Raw genomic sequence first — 26,288 nt, 5'->3', positions numbered from 1 at the left:
GGGACTTTGGGGCACCATTTACATGAAATCGGACGAAACTATATATGGGAGCTATATCTAAATCTGGACCGATTTTCTCGAAACTTGACAGACATCATTCTAGACCTAAGTGATTAGGCTGTACCAAATTTCGTGCAAATCGAAAGATATATAGGGACTTTGGTGCACCATTTACATGAAATCGGACAAAACTATATATGGGAGCTATATCTAAATCTGGACCGATTTTCTCGAAAATTGGCAGACATCGTTCTAGGCTCAATTCAGTACGTTATGCCAAATTTCGTGCAAATCGTAATGCATATAGGGACTTTGGGGCACCATTTACATGAAATCGGACAAAACTATATATGGGAGCTATATCTAAATCTGGACCGATTTTTACGAAACTTGGCAGACATCATTCTAGACCTAAATGATTAGGCTGTACCAAATTTCGTGCAAATCGACAGATATATAGGGACCGTTTACATTAAATCGGTTAAATATATATATGGGAGCTATATCTAAATCTGAACCGATTTTTCCCAATTTCAATAGGGTTCGTCCTTGGGCCGAATAAGTGACCTATGCCAAATGTCATCCAATTCGGATCATAAATGCGACCTGTGCTTTGTTTACAATTTAACATGGACAGACAGACGGACGGACGGACGGACATGCATAAATCGACTTAGAAAGTGATTCTATGTATATTCTCAAAAGGAACCATGGGTCTATCTCGATTATTTTTGCCTGTTACAAACATATGCACAAAGACATAATACCCTGTACCACAGTGTGGTGAAGGGTATAAAAACCAGTAAGAAAAGTAGTAAAGTGACTATGATACCCTTCGCCACTTTGGGTATATTCTACATATAGGAATTCTCAACATATTTTTTATTCCCTTAAAAAAATTGATTTGATTTGATTTTTATGAATAAATTAACCGACTAACATCAATCCATACACATGCCTTTCTGCAACCTATGCTAAATTTCAATGGGACAAATTTGTGTAAATCGATTTATAGGAGACTTGATACACACTATTCGGTAATACCAATCAGACACCCGTTCGAAAAACATATGGAAGCTATTTCTACATTTGCACCAATTACACAAAAAAAAAACGCAATCATTCTAGTCTCAATTGGATACGGTGTGCAAAATTTCGTGTCAATTGGACAAACATTAGGAGTTTGGTGCACCATTTACCTAAAATCGGACGAAAATATGTATGTGGCAGATATATCTAAATCTGAACCAATTTTCAGGAAAATTAATACACATAATTCTAGTGCGCTATGTCAAATTTCGTGGAAATCGATAGATATGTAGGGACTTTGGTACACCATTTACATAAAATCGGACGAAAATATATATAGGAGCTATATCTAAATCTGAACCGATTTTCTCGAAACTTTGCACACATCATGCTGGACCTAATTCAGTACTCTGTGCCACATTTCTAGACTTAATTTAGTGCGATATGTCAAATTTCGTGCAAATCGAAAGATATATAGGGACTTTAGTACACCATCTACATAAAATCGGACAAAAAAATATATGGGAGCTTAATCTAAATCGGAACCGATTTTCACAAAACTTAACACATACCATTGTAGACTCAATTCAGTACGCTGTGCCAAATTTCGTGCAAATCGAAGGATATAAAGGGACTTTGGTGCAGCATTTACATAAAATCTAACTAAAATATATATGGGAGCTACATCTAAATCTGAACCGATTTCTACGAAAATTAACACACATGATTCTGGGCTTTATTCACTGTGCCAAATTTCGTGGAAATCGAAATATATATAGGGACTTTAGTGCACCATTTACATTAAATCGGACGAGAAAATATATAGGAAACTTAATATACATCCTTCTGAGCTCAATTGAGTACACCGTGCCAAATTTCGTGCAAATCGAGGGATATATAGTGACTTTGATGCACCATTTACATAAAATTGGACGAAAATATATATGGGAGCTATATCGAAATCTGAACCGATCTTCCCGAAATTTAGCACACATCATTGTCAACTTGATTCAATACGCTATGCCAAAATTCGTGCAAATCTAATGATTTTCAGGGACTTTGGTGCACCATTTACATAAAATCGGACGAAAATATATATGGGAGCTATATAGAATCTGAACCGATTTTCGCTAAACTCACCACTCATCTTTACAGACTCAATTCAGTACACTGTGCCAAATTTCGTGCAAATCGAAATGTATATAGGGGCTTTGGTGCACCATTTACATTAAATCAGACCAAAATATATATAGAAACCATATCTTAATCTGAACCGATTTTCACGAAACTTACATCATTCTAAACATAATACGATACGCTATGCCAAATTTCGTCCAAATCGAAATTTATATAGGGACTTTGGTGTATCATTATATACAAAAATTCGGACGAAAATATATGTGGCAGAAATATCTAAATCTGAATCGTTTTTCCCCCATTTCAATAGGGTTCATCCTTGGGCCAAATAGATGAGCTGTGCTAAATTTCATCCAATTCGGATCATAAATGAGACCTGTTTAAAATTTAACATGGACAGACAGACTAACGGATATGCAAAAATCGACTCAGAAAGTGATTATATGCGTTTTTTTCTTTTGCCTGTTACAAACATATGTACAAAGACATAATACCTTGCACCACAGTGTGGTGAAGGGTATAAAAAGCTATTTCTGATGGTATGTGTGACCTTAAGCTACCCCAGGTAGTGTAACATTCGGTGAATTTAATTTTTTTACAAAACTGTAAAAAATTTTAACTGATACTAATTTATTGTATATTTTTGGTACTAGTTTTTTAACTAAGTATCAGATGACAATAACCAGCCATAAAGTTATTATATCTGTTGAATAAGTACTGAGATATAGAGCTCTAAAAAAGTGCTTCATACACCACATTAAAAGCACCTTCGAGAAGAAAATGTTTACTTTAGCTGTATGCATTGATATCGAGGGAGTTTAAATTATGTCGGCACTAAAGCACCTATACAATTCTTAGAAACCATTCGAGTCGGCTGCCTAGGTATATAGTGGCCAATGAGCACAACACCAACTAGAGCTTTGTATATACACCCAATTGACATCCAAATAAAATATTAACCGTTCATAGCATTAAGTGTTAAAGCCATGAATGGGTGGATCGACACCGGACACAAAAACCCACACCAAAATGTAGTATTGGCCACAATTGAATCATCAATTTGTAGTTTGAGTCGGACCGAATACCTGAAATAATAGTAGTCGCAAAATTTGAAAGTATGATACCATGGGATAACGGAACACTAGCAAATATGTCCACTTTTAATTGTTGATACACAGATAGCTCTCAGCTGGCAGGAAAGATTTTTCATTGAAGAACCTAAAATCGAAATCTCACTTCACGTACCAGATCACAATACGATCCTACAGGCGAAGGTTTGTGATATAACGGAGCGACAGGGTCTCATACGCATCATATGGGTACCCAGTCACATAGGAATAATAGAAAACGAGATAGCAAATATACTCACCAGAAGTGCATCTGACCGACATACATTAGATGTATATAATGCTAATCATTTTAGAGCAACGCATCCAGAACTGATGTTATGGGCAACGGAGATCCACAAAATTCTTTGGAATGGAAAATGGAACTGGGAAAAACACAAACATTTTATGAAGGGACCCAAATGAGACAAAGTAAATCTTAATACTAAACAAAAAGGAAATCAAGTATGCTCACAGAAAATAACAGGCCCACTTATACAAGATTGGATGCGAGGAAAACAACTTGTGTTGAGCGTGTGGTGAAGACAGTGAAATATTAGAACATTTTCAGTGCCACTGCTCAGCTTCCGTACCCAATTCTTAGTAAAGGACACCTTTCGTGAAATAACCAACCTCACTAATTAACAGAATCCCTATATGTTTAGGTCTTGATTGTCCTACATCGTTCGGCATTTGTTAATAACCATAATGGTGCCACAGATTATCTTAAGTTAATACCCTGTTCCACAATTTTGTCGGCAAGTAGCCATTGAAGAAATCCTCCTCCAGAATGTTTTTTTCTGAGTTAATATTCTGAATCCAGACCTATGATTTTTGCAACGAGTCGAAGAATTCCACAAGTATAATTTCATAAATTTTTCGGATAATAAATTAAAGTAGTACATACCTGTATTCAATATTTGTTTAAACAATTTAAAATAAATATTTATATTTTATTTTAACTATTTAATTAAAAACACAAATTTGTTTAAAAATTTACAATTTTTATCTGTGAACTATTTCAATAATTTACCAAATATAATTGCCATTGACTATAAAAAATAAAATGACCTATGTGGGATGTCATATGGATTAAGTGCAAAAAAACGAAAATATTGTTATGCTAATATTGTAGTATGTTAAAATGAGTTTTATAGTGAAACTGATTCGGAGATTCCATACTAAAATTGTATGTCACTTTAGAAAAAATGTATGTCCGTCTGTTGAAGACACGGTAGGGATAAAATAGTTATTTGAAATGCTACAAGGCTGTCCCACATCTGTTCAGAATATTATAAATATAGGTCGATGTTTAAATATAGATCCTATATAAAAATATCGCACGCTTCGATTGTTTTAAGGTTGCAGATCCATTTTTTCACCGAAGTGGATGGGATATCGAGTCCAAATTTTGACATTGACCCCATAAAAGTCGACCACCAATTTTCGACCTTTTGGATAATTTTGCCGATTTTTTCAACATGGGGGTTCTGCAGACTTTCAGTTCTTGCATTCTTGGAGGATGAAAAACGTCCTTGCAGAAATTTTATAAAATCAATCCATGTTTTCACATAACCCCCTATAAATTGATTAATTTTTTGTATGTAAGTTCCTTGCTCAGTTTTCCTGAGTATCTCAAACTTAAATATATTTGTCGATATTTGGGTTAGTCCCCATACAAAGTTCTTGTTCCTCTTTATACCCCTCACCACACTCTGGTACTGGGTATTATGTCTTTGTACATATGTTTGCAACAGGCAAAAGGAATTGAGATAGACACATGATTCTGCTTGAGAATATACATAGAATCACTTTCTACGTTGATTTATGCATGCCCGTCCGTATGTCCATGTTTTAATGGTAAACACTTATTTGGCACGAAAACGTACCCTATTGAAATTGGTGAATATGGGTTCAGATTTAGATATAGCTTTCATATATAGTTTTATCCGATTTAATATGAATGATGCACCAAACTCCCAATATTTGTCCGACAGGGACAAAATATTGCACAGCGTACTGAATTAGATACTTACTTTGTTGAAAGCGGTTCAGATTTAGATATATCTCCCATATATAGTTTCGTCCGATTTAATGTAAATGGTGTACCAAAGTCCCTATATATCTTTCGATTTGCACGAAATTTCCAATAGCGTACTGAATTAAGTCCAGAATTATGTGTGTTAAGTTTCCTGAAAATCGGTTCAGATTTACATATAGCTCCCGAAGTGCCCATATATCTTTCGATTTGCACAAAATTGAGTACTGAATTGAGTCTAGTATGACGTGTCTTAAGTTTCGTGAAAATCGGTTCATATTTAGATATAGCTCTCATATATTTTTTCCGATTTGATGTAAATGGTGTACCAAAGTCTCTGTATATCTTTCTATTTGGTCTAGAATGATGTGTGTTAAGTTTTGTGAAAATCTGCTTAGATTTAGATATAGCCCCGATATATATTTTCGTCCGATTTTATGTTAACATTGTCCGAAAGCTCCTACATTTCCTTCGATTTGTACGAAATTTGACATATCGTGCTGAATTGAGTCTCGAATGATATGTGTTAAGTTTTGTGAAAATGGGTTCAGATTTAGATGTAGCTGCCATATATTCGTCCGATTTAACGTAAATGGTACCCCAAAGTCCCTATATATCTTCCGAATGGCACGAAATTGGCACAACGTACACATCCAGACTGATGTGTTTCGTGAAAATCGGTTCAGATTTAGATATAGCTCCCATATATATTTTCCTCCGATTAAAGGTTCAGATTTAGATGTAGCTGCCATATATTTAACGTAAGTGGTACACCAAAGTCTGTATATATCTTCCGATTGGCACGAAATTTGGCACGACGTACTGAATTAATCTAAGGCTGATTTGTGCCAAGTTTCGTGAAAATAGGTTCAGATTTAGATATAGCTTCCATATATATTTTCCTCCGATTTAAGGTTCAGATTTAGATGTAGCTGCCACATATTTAACGTAAGTGGTACACCAAAGTCTGTATATATCTTCCGATTGGCACGAGATTTGGCACAACGTACTGAATTAATTTAAGAATGATGTGTGTTTCGTGAAAATTTGTTCAAATTTAGATATAGATCCCGTATATATTTCCCCCCGATTTAATGTAAATGGTACACCAAAGTCCCTATATATCTTTCGATTTGCACGAAATTTGTTATAGTATACTGAATTAAGTGTAAAACAATGTTTATAGCACTTCACATGGTGGAGGCCTGTTCGAACTTATCAAAATTTTACTAGCTTTAACTTTTAAATGTTTTTTCTAAACTTCCCATAAAATATCTCTTATAATGTATTGCATTTCATCTAAATTATAATCAAATCCTAATAAATGTAGTTAATCGCTTATATATCCATCTATGCATCCATCCGATGTTGTTGGCAAATAATTTTAATGGTTATTGGCCTTTGAAAAATAAAAACTAATTTATTTTAAATTTACAGAAAAATGTTTTTTGGTCACAACACCAACTCGCGTCCAAACGCACACATATATATACATACAAACGGATTACATGAACATAATACATACATTTGTATATATGTAGGTTATAATCACCGTAAACATAATTAAAAATTTATAATTAATTGTGTATTTATGAGTCAAATAGCCATAAATCGAAAATCCTGCAGGTTTGTGTTGTTTTCCAATGAGCCATTTTTTTGTTTTTGTTGCTGGTTGGCCAGCATTGGTGTTGGCAAATAAATAAAAAAATATTTTTTTTAGTTTAAAATAAACATTAATTGAAAAAGAGTAATGTGAGATTGATGGCGGTGATATGGTATTTTTAAATATTTTCATATGGGGCATTAAAGGTGTAGATTTAAATTTATAGTGGTAAATTTTTATCTGTAATATCGATGTCTTTTCTAAGTCTATCAATGTCTTGATGGCACAGAATATTCAAATTCGAACTGCCAAATGATCTAGTTTTCAAGGAGAATACTAAAGTATGTTGTGTCCTTTTCCCGGTGTATTATTCGACATTTCCCTAAGTCAATATCAGCAACACATCTCATTAAATTTCGCAAGAACAAAAGACCAACAAAAAACCACATAAGACAAACAAAGACCATTAAAAATTCTCTTTGTCCAGTTAGACATTTGCAAGGACATTTACGGAGAAAAAAACAAAACTTAGTCAACATAAAAATGTGCAACTTCAACAAGAAGTGTTGCACATGGGGAACCACCAGAACAAAAAAAAACGAAGTAACAGCACCAAAACACCAGATTGCAATCCACATTTGTTTGTAAACTGTCGCAAAACTTAAGAAACTCCATTATTTGCCCAAATCCTTTTGGTGTGAAAAAATGAAAGAAAGACACAAAATAAGTTAAACAAATGAAGTCAAAGGAAAAAAGTTATAGTTGCAGTTTATCATTTGAAACAGAGAAGAAGAAATACTACGCCACAAAAAATGTGGAACACAACTGAGTAGAAAAAGTCACCCGGGAACTTCAGAAGCATATGCAATTTGAGTTAACTGTTATCTGTGATGAAGATAAAACACAGTTGGACAACCAGGAAAAGGAATCTTTGTCGTCGTGGCCTTTACGATCTTCGTGGTGGGACACAAGATTCTTGCTGGGGTGTATTGAAGTATGTTCAATGTTACCACTGGTAAACCCATGAAAATCGGGCTGAGGGGTTATAAATTCAGGGTTGCCTCTTCCGGTTCAATCTCTCCCAGAGAATGATCACTTGTAACTATTTTCTCGTCATCCGAATTGTCGATTGATCCTTGTGCCGTTGAGTGTGACTGAGTAGGTGACGAGCATCGAATAATATTTCTTAACTCGGTAGGAGAAATGGTCACCACTTTACTTCCATTTCCCCTATTTGAAACTCTGGCTCGTATCTGATCAACATGCCGTCTAACCGCCTTCATTTCATGTAAAATTTCATAATGCCCGTCACCCGTTCGCCGCACTATAATGCCTCTAAGCCACTTGTTCATTCTTTTGTTGTTAGATAGAAAGTATATCTCCTGCATTGGTTCAAAAATATGTCGGGGCGAATTTAATATACTGCTTTTCAGCCATGCTAAATTGGAATTCATCAGATTTCATTAAGTCAAAACGTGTTCTCAGTGTCCTGCCCAGGAATAACATATCAGGGGATTTGCCCGTAGTTGCATGAGGAGCAATTCTATAATGCCGTAGGTAATGATTTAACCGCAATTGTAAATTTTCTTTGCTCGCCCCCATTATTTTCATAGCTGCTTTTATGGTCTGAACTGATCTTTCAACCTGCCCGTTAATAGAAGGGTGGTATGGCGCAGTAAATTGGAGTTAAATAACTCCAATTCTTGTCAAGTAATCCACCGATGCAAAGCCTGTGCCGTTGTCTGACACAATCGTGATTGGAACTTCGTAACTGGCGAACAGCTCGTCTACGGCATCAATCGTGGCTGCTGATGAGGTCGATGAAGTTATCTTAACTTCAATCTATTTACTGTATGCGTCAGTAACCACCAGTAACATTCTTCCCACAAACGGACCCGCATAATCAATGTGGATACGTTCCCATGGCCCTTTCGGATATTGCCAATGATGTCCCACAAATTTCGTTGGCTCGTTTGCCAATTGTCCACATTCTTCACAAGCCTTTGCTACTTCTTCTATGTCTTTGTCCAATCCTGGTTAATAAACAAAAGATCTGTTGAGCCCCATTCAGAAAATTCGACCCTTTAGAGACCGGCTTCCAATTTCCTGTCTATCTCCGCTGCATATTTGTCCCTCAAAGCAAACGGGATTTCTCGAGCACGAGCGAATACGTGTTTGGCTTCTGGTACAAAATTATCTTCACCAAATACATCGTCGTATTCTTTTAGTAAATGGCGTAGGGCATCGTTTTCCTTCTCGCTTAATTGTTTGTTTGTCGTCTTGATGGAATGAATAGCGTCCGTACCAAATGCTTTCCTGAAATCAATTTCTTCTACAAAATGCTCAATACATTCTCTTCCTAGTAGCGAATCACAATTTCCTTTCACAACATATAAATTTAACTTCTTTGTTTTAGAGCCAATTTGAATGTTGAATGTTATACGTCCGAGACATGGCACCTTATGACCGCTGTAACAAGTGAACTGCCTCTCTGTTTTCATAAGCTTTGCATTCTTCTTTATTCTAGATAAGGTCGTCTCACCTACAATTCCACATGGAGATCCCGTATCTAGCTCCATTGGAATTGTGGCATTTTCAATGCGTACATTTAAAACATGCTTCTTAATCTTATTTTATGTGCGTAACACTTTGTTAAGGCCCTGTACGACATCCGAATCAGAGTCCGATTTGTAGTCAGACTCCACCTGATACGTTTTTGACTTACAAACTTTTGAAATATGACCTTTCTTCTTACACGCAAAGTACACAGTATTCCGAAATCTGCAAATATCTCTTGCGTGTATAGATAGTTGCAATGTCATAAGCTGCATTAAATGTGGTCGGCTCCTTTGCAATTATTTCATCACATATATTCCGTGCCTCAAGGCCGCAGAGTAGTTGTTCCGTCAACATCCTGCCTAAAAATTCACCATACTCACAATGCGCTGCCGCTTGGCGTAGCCGTAATGAATATGCTGCTACCGTTTCTTCCTTTGCTTGGACGATGTTACGAAATTTGACGCTTTCTGCATATTTGTTCTTTTTGTCATCGAAATGATCACACAACTTTTGTTTGATCACATCATATTCAATGTCGCATGGTGAACTCGGGCTGACCAGAGTCCTAAGAACATTATTACGCTCCAAATGTGTAGTGTAGCCAGATGAGGCATAACTATAATATTAATAAGGTAATACATAATAGGAAGTTAAGCTAATACTTCCATGAGGGTTAAGTCAAACCTTGAACCTACGTGGAAAATGTTTTGCAAAAATATGATTCACCGACCGCATCCGCATTTCCCACCTTCAAAATACCGAAAATTGGACTGGATTTTTATATGAGAGCTATGTCGGAACATGAACATATATCTCCAAATGTTCGCAAAGAGATTTTGTTCACTCTTCAAGAACTCTTCGGTTAGAAAATACCGAAAAATGGGCGGTGCCTTTACATGGAAGGCTTTATTAAAACATGGACCCAGAATTGCTAATTACAGTTCATTTGGTGGGAAAGTTTGATTACAAATATCGAAAATTTGGAGTACCGGTATATGAATACCGGTATAAACCAAAACGTTGGCCGATATCGGCAATTTTGATAGGAAGATTTGACATCCCAAATATGAAATTAATTCCAATTCGATTGGAAAACGTATCAAAATCCCAACAAAATTTCGAATAATGGAATCAAATAGAGAATATGTAGCATCTACTCCGTGGTAGGGAAATCTGTTATCCTATGATAATCTATAACGTAAAATTCAAGCCAATTTGGTTAAAAAGTTGGAACGATTTGCCTAAAAATTAGATCTCGAGATGAAACCAGTAAAGAATGCTCAAAAGTCGGACGGAGCCCACTATATGATACCCTTCGCCACTTTGTGTACATACAAAAGATGATCATACGTATACTGTACTGTCTATAGCACAGACATCCTATCTTTAGAAAACCATCGACGTGCAATCGGACTAAACTAAATATAGGGGCTTTGTTGCCTCATTAACATAATAGAATAAAAATATATATGCGAGCTATATCTAAATCAGAACGAATTTTCACGAAACTTAACACACATCATTCCAGACTCAATTCAGTACGTTCTGCCAAATTTAGTGTCAATCAATAGAAATATAGGCCCTTGGTGCACCATTTAAATAAAATCGGACGATATATCTAAATATGTATATCTAGACTTGATTCAGTATGATATGCCAAATTTTGGGCAAATCGAGAGGAATATAGGGCTTTGGTGCACCATTTAAATCAAATCGGACGATAATATATATAGAAGCTATATCTAAATCGGAACTGGTGTCCACCGATTTCAATAGGGTTTGTCCTTGGGCCAAGTAAATGAGCTTTGCCAAATTTTATCCAATTCGGATCATAACTGCGACCTGTACTTTATTTACAATTTAAACCTTTATGGCCCAATTTTGCCCACAGGCAACAACATGTTTCACAGCTTATATTTATTATACAGCTAGTACACATCACAAGAAAAATCTAAACAATTTAAATTTTTGCTAAAGTTATGAGCTTTTTAATATAGAGAAGAGTGCAAAAATGTGTATAGTACTAATATACAGTCCAAATTATTTAAATCGCTTCGTATTCGAAATGTACGAATTCTACCATCAGATTTTTTGTTTATTCCCGTAAAACAGAATATAGAGAATAATTTAAAATTATTTTTTGTCGATTTTGCTTTTGGTTTTCATGATATTGGGCTTTTATTTTTCAGAAAGAATGTACTGTATGCAAGGATGTAGCGATGTCAAATTTTATCCATATCCTATCTAGGATAGCTGCATTAAATTTGTGAACAGAAAATTGTTCTATGATTACGGGAAAAAATCGGGGCTCAAAAGGATAACATGTACAGGCAGTGACTCTATGTATATTCTCAAACATATGCACAAGGATATAATAGCCTGAACCACAATGCGGTGAAGGGTATAAAAACCAAAACCTTAATTATCCTAAAAAATATAGTTCTATAGTCCTTGAAGAGAGGTACCAGAAGAAGTGGACCAATGTGTACCACCTTTGAACTTGATCTAGATTTAGCAAAGACATTCCATTCGCCCGATATTGGATTTAAAAAAATCCTTTGCATCATAGGCTGTGCAATGTTTGGTTTCAATTGGATAGTCCGATCGCATGATATTATAAAATTAAGTTTTAGTACAATTTTGAAAATGTTGTGGGGGAGGTATCAAAAGGAGTGGGGTATAAACCAATATTTTGATTAAGCACATGTTTCCGTATCAAAGTGTATATACTCTCGTTAGCCATAAGGCTGAAGATATAAAAATATTTTTTTACCAAATCTAAGCATTGATAGCTCAAAGAAAAAACCAGTAAGGAAAGTAGTAAAGTCGGACGGGGCCGACTATATGATACCCTTCACCACTTTGGGTATATTCAACAGATGAATCTTAACAGACGTCGCATTTTTGAAGGACCAGTAAAATGAAATTGGGCCCATAAACACGTCTTTCTGCAACCTATACTAAATTTTTCATTTGGTCTGATATAGAGTTGATTCTTTTCAATGGGACAAAATTATGTTAATCAATTTAAAGTATATATCAATCGGATACCCGTTGATTATTTGGATATATATCTGATAAACATATTTTGAGTTCTTGGTGCATCATTTAGTTAAAATCGGGAGAAAATATGTATGGTAGCTATATCCAAATTTGAACCGATTAAATAAAACTTTCCACATGCTAGGTTATATAAACTATATAACTTTGGGTCTTTGGTACATTTTACTTAAAATCTGACGAAACTATATATAGGAACTATATCTAAATCTGAACCAATTTCAACAAAACTAGCCACACGTTATCTCATAATAACTTCAATAAGTTGTGCAAAATTTTGTGCCAATCGGACCCACCTGGGGAATTCGGTGCAGCATTTATATCTAGCTTATAGGTTATACTAAGTTCATTACGAAAGATATATATGGACGAAAATGTATATGGGAGCTATATCTAAATCTGGAGCGATTTTCAGGAAACTTAACACACATCATTCTATACTTCATTCAGTACGATGTGCCAAATTTCGTGCAAATCGAAAGATATATATAGGGACTCTGATGCACTATTTATTTAATATCGGACGAAAATATATATGGGAGCTATATCTAAATCTGAACCGATTTTCACGAAACTTAACACACATCTTTGTAGACTTTATTCAGTACGCTGTACCAAATTTCGTGGAAATCGAAAGATATATAGGGACTTGGTACACCATTTTCCTTAAATCGGACGAAAATATATATGGGAGCTATATCTAAATCTTAACCGATTTTCAGGAAACTTAACACACAACATTCTAGGCTGAATTCAGTACGCCGTGCCAAATTTCGTGCAAATCGAAAGATATTTAGGGACATTGGTGCACTATTTACCTTAAATCGGACGAAAATATATGTGGGAGCTATATATAAATCTGAACCGATTTTCATGAAACTTAGCACACATCATTTTAGGCTTAATTAAGTACGCTGTGCCAAATTTCGTGCAAATCGAACCGATTTTTCCCAATTTCAATAGGGTTCGTCCTTAGCTTTTGCCTTAAAAATACGCTTTGGGTGTCATTGAAAAATATTCATTAAAAGCACTTTTTGGTACTCTTTGCAAAAAATATACCTTTTAAATCCACGCTCTGATAGTTTCTTAAAAAAATATTTATTTAATTCAACGCTCTGAAAACATCTTGAAAAAATTTTATAAAATCCCAGATTTCATAGTTATATAAAACCCTAAAAATTCCGCATGAAAAATATGTTGCCTAAAATCCAAGTCATTCCCATTCATAGGTAGGTATTCCTTACAAAACCAAAAATGACCTTAAAAGATATACTTATGTAGTCCTTGAAAAACAACTTTTCATAAAATTAAACCTTAGAAGTCTACGCTTTTGTAATCCATATAATATAAATCCATTAAAAATTAATTGAAACTTTAATAAACAAAATCTACACATTGATTGTCATTAAAAAATCCAAACTTATAGTTCTACATATTCACCCTTGAACTTTCCTCATAGCGTGGTACTAAACAATTTCCTTCAAAATATTTTGGTTCTATTTAAATGTTTAATATTCATCGGGAAAAATCTTAAATTTACTTCACAAAATTAAAACATCAATATTTGTTCAACAATGTTTGTTCGTACATTTGTTTATAGCAATTATTTTAAATTTATTAGCATTACTATACACAATTTCAATTAATGAAAAAAGGAAGAAAAAAACACTACTAACGCTAACCGACAACAGCTGACTTAACCGCACTTGTAAATTTTGTTATCGTCACATGCCAGCTTATATTTATGTAAACATTTGTTACAAAAATCATAAAAGTTGAAAAATTACACAGACACACACATTTCAATACACGTTCAATGAAATGGAAAATTACAAAAAAATTACAAATAAAAAATAAATATAAATAGCAATTAAAAAATCAAACACAGATATATAGTAAAAAATTTGTTTCTTGCTTAAAAAATTATTGTTTGAAAAAAAATTTCCCATACCGGGAATCGAACCCGGGCCTTCTGGGTGAAAGCCAGATATCCTAGCCACTAGACCATATGGGATACGAGAAACTTGTACGGCAAATATTTATTTGAATTGGAAGCCTTGTAGTGCCACCTGGTGTGTAATAGTAGAACAGAAAATTATTTCATATAATTCCAATGTCGCTTCGAATAAAGCGTAGTTCGACTGTATACGCCTAGATGGCGCAGACATTCAAAGCATTGCCAACACAAATTAAATTACTATCTGATGTATGATATTAATAGTTGACGTTGTACACTCCACGTGTTTTGATAAATGCTGAATATTGGGTGTGTCTCCATAATTGCAAAAATGTATGGAGTAATGTTAACACCTTGAAATATTCGGCGGAGAACCCGTAAAATAAAAAAAAATTGAAACGAATTAAATTCTATATTGATTTAGCCATATCTCTACGTCTGTTGATATCACAATAGAGTTCGCAATATTTAAGATATAGTAAAGGCCCCATTCCGTTCCGCTCGCTAATTTTCGGTATTTTAAGGCCTTCATACGTACTTTCCAACCTGGATGGCTGTAATTTCACATGCGGGGGTTTGAAGGTTAAAAACTAGTTTTGAACAAAAATACAAAAAATTGAAATGGGACCATGTTTACACATATTTTCCATGTAGGTCCCGTTTATTTTCCCACTAAAGTAGCTGTAATTTGGCATACCTGGTTTCTGGAGGGTGAAAAAAATTTTTAAATAACATTTTCTAAAAATGCCTTCACATATAAATCCCGCCTATTTCTGTGTTTGAAACTTGGCATTTCGTGCTCTTGGAGAGTGAAGCATCACTACAGAAAATATTCAATTTGGACCAATGTTTTGACATAGCCTCCATATAAATGTTCCCTCCCCATTTCTGTCTGTCTGTTGAAGTCGCGATAGAGCTCGTAATATTTGAGATAGGCCTTTGAAATTTTGCAATGACATTGCTATTGCTTGGTATTGCAAATGGAATATATCGGTCCACGTTTTGGTATATACCCCATATAACCAAAATCCAAAAATCCTCCATTATTCGGTATTTTGGAAGTTTTAGACACGATTTGCAACAAAATCAACTTCAATTTGGTATTTTGGGTGGACTTTGGCTATCAGGTCAGCCTACGAAAAAATATCAATATTGGCTTAAGTTTCGGGGTAGTTCTCAATATAAAGGTACGCACCAATATTCGGTATTTTGATGTTTTTGGGCACATGTTGGGAGCTTGATCACGTATTTCAACCAATTTGGGAACAATTGAATATTTCGGATTCTCATGGAATCCAATGGTAACCATCATTATTCGGTATTTTGATTTTTCATTTTCTCGTGGAGTGCCAAATCTTCATACTGATCAATATTGGTCCACCTTATAGTGAAGTCCCCATATAACACTACGTTCCAAATTTCGGTATTTTGAGGAGTTTGGACACGTGGTTCAACCAAATTAGCTGTAACTTTATTTTTTTAATTCTCAATGAGTAGAAAATCTTCCTGCCAAAAATGATCAATATTGGACCAAGTTTCCGGGTAGCCCCAAAAAATGTTGCATTATTCGGTATTTTTGGGGGTTTAGGCATGTTTTTCAATAGAATCTGCTCTAATTTAATTTTCTAAATTCTTATGGGGGGCCAAATATTTCCACCCAAAAGTTATGTCATTTCAGGTTAAGATATGGTATACATTTTACTGTAAGGCTGACATACATACAAATTTCTGCTTTTTATATACATAAATGTCCACATAAAAGTTCCGCTTCTTTTTCGGAATTAATAAATTTGTAACCGAATTTTCTCAGACATTGGCTATAATTTGACATATCGGATTCCTGGTGAAAAAAGAAACATAAATTAAATAAGTCCCGTTTCCCATTCCGTTTGTCTGTAAGTTGGAACACTATTTTTTCGGTACATGAACAACCTAATATCACATTAGACCATAACCTAGTCCCCATATAACCAATTTTGAATGAACACCACATGGTTTTGGGTGCAAAAAGGTCGGTCTGGTCAAGCTTAAGGACTTTTTTACTTGTTTGATAGTATAAAGAGTACATAAAGACTATATAAAACCAAAATTTGTAATTTAGCATGAGGTTCCAAATTGGCGTTACTGAGAGAATTTGTAGATCATTCTCTCAAAATAACGTTAAAGAATAAAACGTATACTACCAATTAAAAATTAGTTATTTATATGCCTATATTAGGGCTAAGATGTCAATATTGCAGTTTTTTCAGGACTTTTAAATTCTGTAATTATAGCCGATATTTGGTTAAAACAGTGTCATTATAAGCGATATCAATGTATTTGGGCCTGTTGAGTAAATATTTCCAAAATTTGCCAAAATTAACCAAAAAAAAAAAACTTTCCCATACCGGGAATCGAACCCGGGCCTTCTGGGTGAAAGCCAGATATCCTAGCCACTAGACCATATGGGATATAAGGTCCGTAATACAACTCAAGTCACGTGCTAATTTAAAAATGTTAAATTTTTAAATCCTTGATTTTTGAGAAGTTATGATATATTAAACCTTTGCAGGTCCGAGGCTTTAGTCCCAGAAATTATACCCGGTAGCAGTAATTTAATTTCAAATACAAAAATGATTTTTAGTAATTAATTCCATAAAAACCCTTCCCATACCGGGAATCGAACCCGGGCCTTCTGGGTGAAAGCCAGATATCCTAGCCACTAGACCATATGGGATACCGTTACAAGGAAGATTTATTTAAAACCCGGTTTTAAAATTTATTTGTGATTCGTTTGTAATATAGATCTCAATAAGCAAAATATTGCATTAAAAACTGTATATATGGGTCGACATTTGGCATAGTTACTATATATCGGCAGTGATGGCTCTAATTTTGCATATAAGATTTTCAATTGGTAGAAATCCTACTAACAAAAAAGTTTAAATAGGTGCAGTCGAAAATGCTTATAACGACGATTAAGGCACCTGTGAAATAGGTTGCTAAAATCGATAATTCTTATAAGGGCAGAACTTTTTTCGGGACTTTCAGATACCATCGTTATAATCGATATTTTAGTAAAAACGATGTCGTTGAAAACTATTTCGACTGTATTTTGAAGGCAACATTTTCCCAATTAAGTAGCTGTACATTGCCGATTTGTGGATACAGTTTTCAACAAAGAGGAAGTAAAATGAAAACTTACGTACACTATCACGAAAATTTGATATCATTAGGCATATCCTTTCCGAACTAATATCCCTTGTAGTTGTTTTTTTTAACAAATTTTAAGTTTTCTATGATAATCATTTGTATGAGTTTTTATGAAATACATTTTTAGACTAAAATCATGAATCTGGAAGCAGTAAATCCAATTATATTCCATACAGTGCCGGTTTAAACCAATTGCAACAAACTCAGTAACGCTACAAACCAATTGATTGATTAATTGAGCTATAATCTATAAAGTTGAAATAAAAAAATCCTTCCCATACCGGGAATCGAACCCGGGCCTTCTGGGTGAAAGCCAGATATCCTAGCCACTAGACCATATGGGATATATAAATACCGTTATGCACCCTCTGTCCACACACATTTTTCGAAGATTTTTTTTTTTTTGTGCTATTGAAATTGTTTTTCTTATAAATTGCCCCATGCAGACATTTCACTAACAAAAGACATCAAAAATCTCGAAATAAATTTAGTTATGAATCTTTTTACACATTTCACAATCACTTGAAAAAATCAATAAACACAAAACTTCTTGAACCAATTGTGAACACAATAACAAAATGAATTCGATTAAAATACAAACTAACAACGCACACTGCAGATTTTGTTAGGCACACATTGCCGACCACGTGTTAGGTGTGGTGTTACTTGTGAGTCATGAGTCACCCCTATATACAAATGTGCTGTATGTGAATCATCGTCAACAAGTCAGGATGGCCGAGCGGTCTAAGGCGCCAGACTCAAGAGCAATCTTACCTCTTCACCGGAGGTTGTTGGAGCGTTCTGGTCCTCTCTGAGGGCGTGGGTTCAAATCCCACTCCTGACAAAATACTTTTTGTATTTTTTTTTCTATTTTTTATACTCAAAACAATATTATTATCAATCAGACAACCAAAATGTTGTATCGAAAATGTGTGTGGGAGAAAATACAATAATTTAGAACAATTTAATAAAATCATGATTTGAAATTAAAAATTAGTATTTTTTGTTAATTCAGTATTTTGCAGTAATAACTGCAATATTTGCAGTAATTTCGAAATATTGACAAATTTAAGAAAGCAAATTGAATTTATTGTTTGTATATCTTGTACTCCAAAATTATATTATATCTTATGCAGCGAATACAACATGTCAGGATGGCCGAGCGGTCTAAGGCGCCAGACTCAAGAGCAATCTTACCTCTAACACAGAGGTTGTTGAGCGTTCTGGTCCTCTCTGAGGGCGTGGGTTCAAATCCCACTCCTGACAAAATACTTTTTTATTTTCATTTCCTCTAGAAAATAAATGTTATTCTTTGGATAATCTGCAAATCTTTAAATAAAAAAATGACTTAAGGGGACTTCCCCCCATTCTCGGTTTCAAAAAATTTAATTTAGTATTTTGATTTAATTCGAACCTACACTAATTCAAGAATGTCCCTATGAAATGTCAAGTGAAAACCTCAACCACTCTTGAAAATATAGCCGATTTATTGAGCTAGCTAGATGTTCTTCAAACAGCGTTTTTGCGATTGGCGGGCACTATAACTCAAAAACGAATAATGCGATCGATTCCAAATTTTGGAACGTTTCTCTGTGAGTGTATAGCTATCGCATGAACTAGGATAAATCCAATCGGTTAAGATCCTCCTTATTTTTTAAATTGGTTTGTGATAAAAAATGGGCGAAGTCAATAATCCCAGTTCATACGAGTGCCAGACCCTTTCTAACAGCGTTGGAATTTTCGGATTCCGATGTTCCAGTAAAGAGTTGTCATGCCCACCATCAAAAAAAAGGATTTTTCTTTAATCCCATAAAATATAAACCGAATAAATCGAAAACAATTATGACAAAATGTTATGTTACATACGAGTATGTATGTAGTCAAATATACATACATACATGTAAGTTCATACTGATTTTATTGTATCAGCGAAATTATATTAATAAAAGAGTAAAGTGAATGACTGAATTAACGAAAAGGCTGAAGCTAGAATCTTCAAATGTTGTTTTAGGGTAACTCGTAGACCTAATGTGTCACATAACAGTGGGTTTTTGGAAATTCGTACTTAAACGGAACGAACAGTGCTGAAAAGTAGTAAATATGGTACAATTTGTATTTGGCGAACCGTTGGAGTTCATTTTAGGAACGGGGATAGATGTACTAATGCGTTTTTTTGTTTTTAGGAAATTCGAACTACAAGTATCCGAAAAGTTCTGAAATGTTCTAAATTCTAAACTTGAAATTTGAAATGCGAATCAATGTTGAGAAATAGGGTCGATATAAGGAATACGAAATGTACTATGTGGTACTATATTGTACCAAATAAAGTATTATACGCACTACATTTGATACAATTTTAATTTCAATGTACGGATAGAGCTTAAATCCAGAAATTTGAGATTATAATTACCGTCGGAGTGTAAGATTGGGATATGTACATATTTTTGAAAATTGTTTACTTATGTGTACGAAAAGTCCTTTGATTGCTAAATTTGTATTTAGATAAAAATTGCACTGAAATTTGAAAATACGATTAGGGTATGGATGTAGAAATGGAAATTCATACTTATGGGTACTAAACTGTACTAAATTTGGTACAAATTGGATTTGGTTAAACCGATAGAGCTGGAATCTTGAAATCTGGAAATAAGATTTGCATTGGTTGTATGATATAGATACTATTTGGTACTATATTAATTATTGGGTGAACCGATAGAGCTGGAATCCTATAATTTGGAGTTACGATAATTTTGGTTGTGTAGGATTGGCGTATATAGGAAGTATTGGAAATTCCTATTAGTGTGTACTTACCAAATTTGGATTTGGGTGAACCAATAAAGCTGGAATTTTTTAAATTTTGAATTAAGATTACTGTTGGAGTGTAGGATTGAGTTTTGTAGGAAGTTTGGGAAATTCGTATTAATGCGTTCTTAAATGTGTGTACTAAATTTGGTACAGTTAAGATTTGGGTGAACATATAGTGTTCGATTCATGAAATTTTGAATTAGTTGTGAAAAAATACTACAAGAGTACGAAAGGTAATAAATGTTACCAAAAATAGACAGTGCTAATAGAACTTTGACGGATCACAACTGGAAAATCAGAAATATAAATGCAGATCACCCACAATTGGCCTTTAAACCCTTCCTCAGTTTTTTGGAAACAGCAAAGTTTATAAGATCTTTCGAATATATGATTTTTCCCAAACTGCCGAAATATAAAAACCAAATCGGGATATTATCTGACATTTTTTCGGCAATATACCAACACCTCTAGGAGGTTTTTAGAAGGATTAAGAAATAAAATAAAACAGATTTTTTTGTATTCTGGAAAAACATTAAAAATAAGAGAATACGGAGAAATAGATCAAATCATTCAAAGAGAGGAATCAAAATAAATTGCCAGCTAATATTCATCGAATGCGGAGAAGTAGATCACATTATTCAAAAAGCGGAATTATTTCAAACGGCCAAAATTCGAAAACCACCTTAAGATGGACTTCATCGTTATTCACGATTTTATCATATCGATTTTTATACCCTTCACCATAGTATGGAGGGTATATTAGTTTTGTTTTTCCGTTTGTAACGCATCGAAATATTCTTTTCCGACCCTATAAAGTATATATATTCTTAATCAGCGTAAAATTCTGTGACGATCTAAGCATGTCCGTCTGTCCGTCTGTCCGTCTGTCTGTTGTAATCACTCTAGCGTCTAAACGAATTGAGATAGAGCCCCAAAATTTTGCATAGAGTCGTCTTTTGTCTGCAGGCAGGTCAAGTTCGAAGATGGTGTATATCGGTCCACGTTTAGGCATAGCTCCCATATAAGGGTACCCCCCAATTTTAGGGTCTTGTGCGTGTTTTTCAACCGAATTCGCTGAAATTTGGTACTTTGAGTTCTTATTAGGTACCAAATCTCCCTACTAAAAATTATAAATATAGGTCCATTTTTTCGGGTACCCCCCATATAAAGGTACCCCTCAATTTTCGGTATTTTGGGGTTTTTGAGCGCGTTTTTCAACCGAATTCGCTGAAATTTGCTACATTGGGTTCTTATTGGGTACTAAATGTCTCCACGGAAAATTATAAATATAGGTCCACTTTTTCTGGTAGCCCCCATATAACGGTACCTCCTAATTTTCAATATTTTGATCGTATTTTTCCGCCAAATTAGCTATAATTTAGTATTTTGAGTTCTTAATAGGTCCCAAATCTCTCCACAAAAAATTATGAATATAGGTCCATTTTTTCGGATAGCTCCCATATAAGGGTACCCCCAATTTTCGGTATTTTAGGGTTCTTGAACGCGTTATTCAACCGAATTTGCTGCAAATTGGTATTTTGTAGTCGTATATGGTACCAAATCTCCCTACCAAAAATTATTAATATTCTCCCCCATTTTGGGGTAGTCCCCATATAACCCCCTTTTTTATATTTAAATGGATATCTGATTTGTTCCGCGTTTTGAGTTTGGTTCTAAGACTCTGATGCAATCATTTCACCTGCGGAGGATATCGAGATAAAAATTTTGAATTTGAACTAAGATTGGAAGAAATAATAAGATGGACAAAGTTTGGATGAAAACTACATTTTTTGTAACGGATTTAGTCCAAAGAAACATGGGGTGTAGAACCAATATTTCGATTAGCCATAGTATATAATTATCCATTAAAAATTAATGTATTTTTTGTTATGGTTTACATAATCCCTTTTTAGAAATGTAGGTATAGGTCCACATTATGGTATGCTCCCTATATTTTCATTTCTTGTACCTGTCAGTATATCTATGGTGGAGGGTATCCAAAGTTCGGCCCGGCCGAACTTAACGCTTTTTCATTTGTTTTAATATTACGAACCTAGAATAATTGAAGATTCCATCTTTCAAATTTCAGGGGAAATTTTTAAAATCTCTATAGCAAAACTAATTTATCCTATGGTATAGGGTATATAGAGTAAAAACGCCATAAAGTTTGATCGGGCCGAACTTTGTGTACACTGCACCACAAGATGGACATTTCAAAATAGCTTAAATCGATCGGAAATCTTATATGTTTTGGCAAGGAGTAAATAATACCACTTCACTATGGTAAAATATAGACACATCGTTTGGAAAATGTATCTTGGACCATCAAAACGAAATGGGCCTTTACATGCAGCCTATAACCAAAGATCCCAAAACTGGGACCGATATTGATAATTTTTAATAGGAATATTTGACACCCAAATATAACGAATATATATTCAATTTGTACTAATTTCGTTGAAAAGCATGCCCAAACTTCCCAAAATACTGAAATTTTGGGTGTGCCGCTTTAACGTACCCAAACTCCTTGAAACACCGAAAGTTTAGAGATACCACCGAACAATATTGATAATTTCTGTTAGGACGAACAATTAAATTTCCTAATACCAAACTTCAACCAATTCGGATGAATAATGTGCCCAAAATACATAATATTTGGGGTACCATTATATGGAGGCTACCTCGAATCTTGGATATGGATATTGATGTTAAGGGCAATTATTTGAATCTCATAAGTATAATGGTATCTGGTCGTAACAATGCAAAATACCTAGATCGATTCAAAGTCAAAAACTCATTTTTTTTTTGTACATATGATCCCCGTAAACACATATTTAGTGGCCAGAATCGGACCAAAATTCAGAACTTTTCTTGTCGATCGGTCCATTAATTGCTGGCTGTACTTTGTCAGATAATATTGACTATACTAAAAGGTTAGTCTTGGATCTCTCAAGAATATTGTGGGGTCTCTGATTATAATTTCAAAGTATTGCAAACGGTTTTACAAAAGTTATAACCTATCCATTTTATAGCTCAGTTCTGGGTAAATTCGATTAAAGTATTTAATTCGTTCGTACGTGAATGGACGTTTGTGGAGAAAAACTAAACTATAACCTTGCCCAATTATTTTATATCAACTGCTAGTTGACATCACTGTTCGTTAGCAATGAGACACACTTGAACGTCAGAACACTGAAGGTCAGCTTTAATCAATGGCTTGACTCATACTTGAGACTTTTTACTTAAGTGTATTGTTAGTGGCAGTGTCAGATACAATAAAATATACAAAACTACCATTTGACATCGCACCCCGTGTATCCCATATGGTCTAGTGGCTAGGATATCTGGCTTTCACCCAGAAGGCCCGGGTTCGATTCCCGGTATGGGAAGTTCTTTTTTCTTCTTTATGATAATTACACATTTTGCATTCTACATCTAAAATTAATAGTTCGTCATTCTCCAAATTGTTGTACCATGACATAGCTATGATACCCCTGTGTCTTAAATGATAACCACCATGATCATAGTTCCACTAAAAATTCTGTATAATGATGATGACATCGATGTTAATCACATATATTTATTTTTTTCATACTTTTTGCGAAAACTGGAAAATTATTGGTTGTCGACCATGGTTTTGATAAACTGATGGCTGTTGTTGCTGTTGTTATGCACTAATATTGATGACATACATGCCTACATTGGCGAAAATTGCATTCCATAAATGAAACAGAACGAACCTTTTGTGTTGCCACCATCAACCAACAACAACAAACAAGTCCACAAGTTGTCGACTCATCCATCCATCCGTCACTGACTCGTTCACTTGACCAGTAAGCCAAATAGAATATAATTTACCATGTATGTTAAGATCTATGTATGAACATTTTACATTGTTGGCGTTGCAAAGAAGTTAGAAATCGTTCAAACCGAACTGGAACAATGAAGGGGAATTCTGTATCAATATGTTGTTGTTGTTATAATTTGTAAAGCATATTGGATGAGCTAGCTATTATATATGGGCTATTAAATGTCTTACGTTTATGGGGGGACACGAAGAATATGTATATAATTTGGGGGTCTGCTGGTTCCTGTCCTGCAAAACTGGATTTATTTTAAATTTAGTTTGGTATTATATCTTAAAGCTAAACTTGGCCATAGTTGTATGTATTGCCAAAAAACCATTATCTGTATATCCCATATGGTCTAGTGGCTAGGATATCTGGCTTTCACCCAGAAGGCCCGGGTTCGATTCCCGGTATGGGAAATTGTTTTTTTTTTGCTGGTCGATATTTTTATACCCTACACAACTATGTTGTCAGGGTATTATAGCTTTGTGCAGTCCCAAAAGTTTGTAACGCCGGGAAATATTGGTCTTAGACCTACCTTTAAGTATACCGATCGTCAAATCTCGACTAGCTGAGTCGATCTAGACATGTGTGTCCGTCCGTCCATTATAATTTGTAAACACGATACAGGCCACAGTTATGAATCAATCTTCATGAAATTTTGCATGTAGAATGGCTTCGGGCCAATGAAAACCCCTATTGTTTTTGGAAAATGTCGGTTAATATTTAGGGGATGAAATGGACCAAAAACTTTATTTTTGTCTTATTTTCTGGTTGCTCCAGAGGCCGCAATTATGTCCCAAACACCGCGAATTTTTGCATGGAGAAGGGGATCGGGCCAAAGAATAAGCATGCCTTTTTTGATAAAGATCGGTCAATATTTAGCGGGTCAAATGGACCCTGACTTTTTTGTGTGCAAAATGACAAAATTTGTATTCTATGGCGTATATATTTGCCCCTGAAGGACCTAGACCCGAGAAGTTGATAGTATGTTCAAGGGGAGTGGTTGACCTTTAAATTGATACCAATTATATGGTCGTATGTACTCAGATGTGGGAGTTACACTTAAATATTTACAGGTGCCTACATATTCATATATGTATGTTATTTAGTAAATCATTACTCCGCTCACTGGTTTATTAATCTCGAGTGGAAATTCTTTTAGAAAGTTACATATAAAGTTAAGTTGTATAAACTGATTCTTTAAGGAATAACATTTAATCAGACAAGACAGACTATAGTCGAAATACCTTATAACGACGCCAAAGGTAATGATCGTTGGGTGGGGTGGTGATCGTTAAGGTATCGGTTTTTTGGGGACCATTCTCGAACTAGCAGGCTTGTGGGAGCGGTGGAATAAATGGTGGCTACCAATGTCGTAATATGTTGGTGGTCATTTTTACTTTGTATCTGCGTTCAGTCATTGTTCCATTGTAGAGAGCCTGCAGCTACAAGTTCTAATGATAGTAGCTTTGGCTAGATGGGAAGCTATGCAGAGGCTATAGCTTGAACTCGTTGCAGTTCTCCTGGTAATAGCTTCGCCTACGAACCTGATCGAAAGTTTCGGTAGCATGGTGTCAGGGCCCTTCATGCGCGGATCTAGCCTGAAAGTTGATTTTGGTCTTTCGGGGAGTATCATGCTGGAGGTGGTTTTTAACCATATCGCGGGTAGAGTCTCGGCTCAGTGTGGAGTTGTATTACAACCAGGTGTCTGATCCACAGAAAGGCAGAAGTTTTAGATGGGCTCCACCTCCTCATCCAAGGAGGTGATCACCTCCAAATAAGTGTGATCGATTGGTACCTACACTTTGGTGTGGCCTTTTGGTTGACGCTTTGTATTAACTGGTGTTTACAGCCGCACTTACTCACGTAATCTAAATATCTCTGATCGCTATAAGCGATATTAAATAAACAACAGAATTTTTTGCGGGCCTTTAGATACCATCGTTATAAC

General features: G+C 34.9%; 8 non-coding genes across 8 annotated transcripts; 4 read left to right on the top strand and 4 right to left on the bottom strand.

Annotated features, from left to right (window-relative positions):
* Nucleotides 1–14,474: 14,474 nt before the first annotated feature.
* Trnae-uuc (transfer RNA glutamic acid (anticodon UUC)) lies at nucleotides 14,475–14,546 on the bottom strand. The gene has a single exon. It is a non-coding gene; the product is annotated as a tRNA-Glu (tRNA).
* Nucleotides 14,547–16,867: 2,321 nt separating this feature from the next.
* On the bottom strand, nucleotides 16,868–16,939 carry Trnae-uuc (transfer RNA glutamic acid (anticodon UUC)). The gene has a single exon. It is a non-coding gene; the product is annotated as a tRNA-Glu (tRNA).
* A 194-nt stretch (nucleotides 16,940–17,133) lies between these two features.
* Trnae-uuc (transfer RNA glutamic acid (anticodon UUC)) lies at nucleotides 17,134–17,205 on the bottom strand. Its single transcript has one exon. It is a non-coding gene; the product is annotated as a tRNA-Glu (tRNA).
* Nucleotides 17,206–17,953: 748 nt separating this feature from the next.
* Trnae-uuc (transfer RNA glutamic acid (anticodon UUC)) lies at nucleotides 17,954–18,025 on the bottom strand. Its single transcript has one exon. It is a non-coding gene; the product is annotated as a tRNA-Glu (tRNA).
* A 381-nt stretch (nucleotides 18,026–18,406) lies between these two features.
* On the top strand, nucleotides 18,407–18,525 carry Trnal-caa (transfer RNA leucine (anticodon CAA)). Its single transcript has 2 exons — nucleotides 18,407–18,444; nucleotides 18,481–18,525. It is a non-coding gene; the product is annotated as a tRNA-Leu (tRNA).
* A 304-nt stretch (nucleotides 18,526–18,829) lies between these two features.
* Nucleotides 18,830–18,947, top strand: Trnal-caa (transfer RNA leucine (anticodon CAA)). The gene is made up of 2 exons: nucleotides 18,830–18,867; nucleotides 18,903–18,947. It is a non-coding gene; the product is annotated as a tRNA-Leu (tRNA).
* Nucleotides 18,948–23,803: 4,856 nt separating this feature from the next.
* Trnae-uuc (transfer RNA glutamic acid (anticodon UUC)) lies at nucleotides 23,804–23,875 on the top strand. The gene has a single exon. It is a non-coding gene; the product is annotated as a tRNA-Glu (tRNA).
* Nucleotides 23,876–24,681: 806 nt separating this feature from the next.
* On the top strand, nucleotides 24,682–24,753 carry Trnae-uuc (transfer RNA glutamic acid (anticodon UUC)). The gene has a single exon. It is a non-coding gene; the product is annotated as a tRNA-Glu (tRNA).
* Nucleotides 24,754–26,288: the final 1,535 nt, after the last annotated feature.

This window comes from Musca vetustissima, unplaced genomic scaffold (assembly GCF_032173495.1).
Source record: "Musca vetustissima isolate MV318-11 ecotype Yass unplaced genomic scaffold, APGP_CSIRO_Mvet_v1 utg19380, whole genome shotgun sequence".
Taxonomy (NCBI): Eukaryota; Metazoa; Arthropoda; class Insecta; order Diptera; family Muscidae; genus Musca; species Musca vetustissima.
Note: the sequence above shows the minus strand (reverse complement) of the source record. Positions and strands in the feature narration are given on the sequence as shown.